We start from the raw sequence: 3,405 nt of genomic DNA, 5'->3' as shown, positions 1-3,405 counted from the left end.
TTTCATAGGAAAAGGATAAATACAGAGATTTCATTTAAAGCTGAAGTTATTTTATTACAGACATACATACATATATATATATATATATATATGTCTGTTTCCCCTGTAACTGGATAAAGACAGGTGAGGTTTAGATGGGGAGATGTTTCTTCCTAGGAAGGGACTGTGGGGTTTCTCAGTATTTTTGTACTTCAATCAGCTGCTCATTCACTGAGCAAGCCTGAAAGACTTGGGTATACCTGTGTTTGAGGATTCCAGGATGAGGGAAGAGATGAGAATCTTGACTCCATGTTTCAGAAGGCTGATATATGAGGATATTATATTAAAGTACTACACTACAACTATACTAAATAGAGAGAAAGAATTCATCAAAAAGCTGGAAGGGAAAGCAAAGGAATGAATAACAAATCTTGTGACTGTTCACAGCTTTAACACAGGTGGCTGTCATTGCTCATCAAGTAAAAACAATTTCACATGCTGGGTAACAATTCTCCAAATCACATTCCAAAGCAACAAAACATGGAGAAGCTGAAGCTTCCCAGCTTCACAGGAGAAAAGACCCTGGAAAAAGGATTTTTCATAAAATGTGTCTGTGACACTCGTAGAATGAGAACAGTTCTGTTTGGGAGCCCAAACATTGGTGCTAAACAGGTTTATTCTCGGTTTTTGGGGGCAAGAGGAAAGAACTGAAGCCAGTTACTGTAAAATGCCTGCACAAGCACCGGTGCACATCACAGCCAAAGGAAGGCTGAAGCCAGTCCCACAACCACAGCCCAAGCGGCCAGAGATCCTCCTTCAACCCTGGCTGCATTGAAGCCCCACTGACTGCCAAGAAGAAAAGCGCCCTACTGAGAGCAAGCAAACTTAAACCTCTGCCAGGACACAAATTTAGAGGGAAAAAAATCAGACACACTTCCCAGTGAGAAGGGTTGGAACTCTCTGCCCCCCAGCACTTCCCCGGCAGGCAGGTTCACAAAGGTGCTGGGAGCTAAGCTGTGCCCTGCGAGGGAACAGAGCCAGCCTCCCTTCAGTGGGAGAAGGCGCGGCCTCAGCTGTAGCCCCGGGTGCCTGCGGTGGCCCAGGGCACGGCCATGGCTGTCAATGTGTTGGGCTGCAGCACAGGGCAGGCCGGAGCTCAGCAGCCTCAGCAGAGCCCAGGGCCGCGGCCCTTCCCTGCCGGGGCCCGAGCCTGGCCCGGCCCGGCCCGGCCTGAGCAGCCCGGACTGGCCCAGGGGATGGGCTGCGCCCGCCCGCTGTGCCCACAGGCTGGGCCCAAGCCTTTGCAAGAGGCTTTCTCCCAGCTTGGCAAAACCTCGGCCAAATGTCCCAATGCCGTGCTGAGAAGAGTAAAAACCCCCTCAAATTTAACCCTGCTGCCCACCGCATGAGGGATCCCTGCACACCTTAGGAGAGGCCATCAATACTCCTTTGTGCCTCATGAGAGATCCCTGCACGCCTCTGCAGGGACCCCAAAATATCCCTTTGTGCCTCGTAAGGTCCAGGCCCAGATGATCCCCCGGAAGGAAATTTGCCCTCAGCCCAGGGACGCTCAGCATGGGCTCCCCCTTCCCCTCGGGGCCCTGCGCTGGGCACAGCAGCCCCTGCCTGGCTCCTGCCTGCCCACACCGTGGCCTTCCACGGCTGCTCCTGGGCATGGAGCTCAGTCAGTGCTGGTGCCGGGGGGGCTTTCCTGGTGCTACCACATGGACATAGCTGTGAAAACTCTATTTCTTTATTTAAACATAAAATAGGGGCCAAGCCCTGCCCTGCCAGACAAGGGCTGCCCACCTTCAGTCCTGGCCGGGGAACAGGACCAGGGGACTCCGGGGCAGAGGGTCTCGTTGAGGAGGGATGGATTTGGGGATGCCTTCATTATGGTGGTGCAGCCACGGCAGGGCAGATAGGGGCAGAAGTGAAGAGCTGGGTTATATTGTCAAGTTGTCGTTGTCTCTATTTTTAGGATAATTTTCTGAAGATGCACAGGAGCACCTGTGAAGAGAGGAGGTGGCTGAGGCCCCAGCTGCCAGTGGCACACAGGGAGCCTCCTGCACAGCAGGGCCCAGAGCTGGCAAGGCTCCCCAGCACGGCTGGAGCTGCTGGCACAGCTGGGCCCAGCTGGAGAGCTGCCCCTCAAGGCCCTGGCCAGCAGGGCACGGCTCTGGGCAGGGTCCCTGGCCAGGAGCGGGCCCCAGAGCGCCTCTGCCTTTCAAGGGCAACCTCGGCCCTACTCTTTCTCCTCCCCACCTCCCTCTGCCTCTGCCCCGTGCCCCTGGGGCTGCTCTTGGCCAGGCAGCCTCAGTGGGAGCCAGCTCTGGCTGCTGCCCCAGAGGGCCCCAAGGACAAGGCCCAGCAATTGAGAGGCCAATGGAAGCTCCGCAGAGCTATTTGTAGAATCATGGACTGGCCACAGCTCCACTGGAGACTCTCTGGGAATGTTCCCTGACTATGAGCAGCATTTAAAGGAAGCTGTTTGAGGCAGAGAATCGCAAAACACTCACGATTTTCTCTTCCAGCAATACCAGATTGCTGCACAGCACATCATCAGGCACAGTGCCGCACCAGCCACAATGGCCATCAACTTAATCAAACAAGGTGTTCCCCAGCAGAAAACTCTTCTCATGCTTTTCCAGATGATGTCAGAATGTGTTGAGTTGCTGGCTGCATCTGTGGGAGCAATGGGGAGCGTGAGCCCGTGCTGTGCTGCACTGCTGAGCTGGCAGCACGGTGGATACAGGCAGGATGTTCTCTGTTTCCCCCAGAGCTGGGGCCTGCAGGCACCTTGCTGCCCTTTGGCACAGGCCTGCTTAGTACCCAAACCCCTGAGCCTGCACACCGTAATTCCTCTGTGCTGTGCCATTCTGCTCCAGGCAACACTTGTTGAAGACATGGATAAGGAGAAGGAAAATGGCCAGCATTTTGGAGCTGCTCCAGGGCCCTCCCTCCTGCACAGAGCGGCCCCTCCAGATGTGCGCAGAGACTGGGAAATTGCAGGGGATCTTAGGGTGTGCATGGCCTGTGATGCATGGATGCCTTCCCACTGTGCCTGCCATGGCGTGTCCAGATGTGCAGCCAATGCCCCCGGCTGCTGAGTCCCAGGGGAAGGCTGAGGGAAATGCACCCACCACGCTGGCTGTCCACACCACTCAGGAGTTTTTCCAGATGTTTGGATTCCTCCAGGGATGTACTAGCTCCTATAGGTTTCTTCTTCCTTCTTGGAGGACCTTAAGAGAAATATTTCCGTTTCCCAGGAATGGATCCCACAAAACAAGGGCTCAGCCTGTGGGGTCAGCAGGCACACGCTACTCACCCTTGCCATGGGAGCTGGGCCTGCGTGCAACATCCACCGAAGTCCTCCCTGCAGACACACCTGTAACACAACAGCCACAGAAGCTTCTGCCATCTCTG

At 54.9% G+C, this 3,405-nt stretch overlaps 1 long non-coding RNA gene across 1 annotated transcript; it reads right to left on the bottom strand.

Moving 5' to 3' along the window:
• Positions 1–1,710: 1,710 nt before the first annotated feature.
• Positions 1,711–2,652, bottom strand: LOC135307171 (uncharacterized). The gene is made up of 2 exons (XR_010367893.1): positions 2,499–2,652; positions 1,711–1,989 (listed from the first exon to the last, which is right to left on the bottom strand). It is a non-coding gene; the product is annotated as an uncharacterized LOC135307171 (long non-coding RNA).
• Between the last annotated feature and the right edge of the window lie 753 nt (positions 2,653–3,405).

Source organism: Passer domesticus, chromosome 9, assembly GCF_036417665.1.
Source record: "Passer domesticus isolate bPasDom1 chromosome 9, bPasDom1.hap1, whole genome shotgun sequence".
Taxonomy (NCBI): Eukaryota; Metazoa; Chordata; class Aves; order Passeriformes; family Passeridae; genus Passer; species Passer domesticus.
The sequence above is the reverse complement of the archived record's forward strand: the minus strand, read 5'-3'. Positions and strand labels throughout refer to the sequence as shown.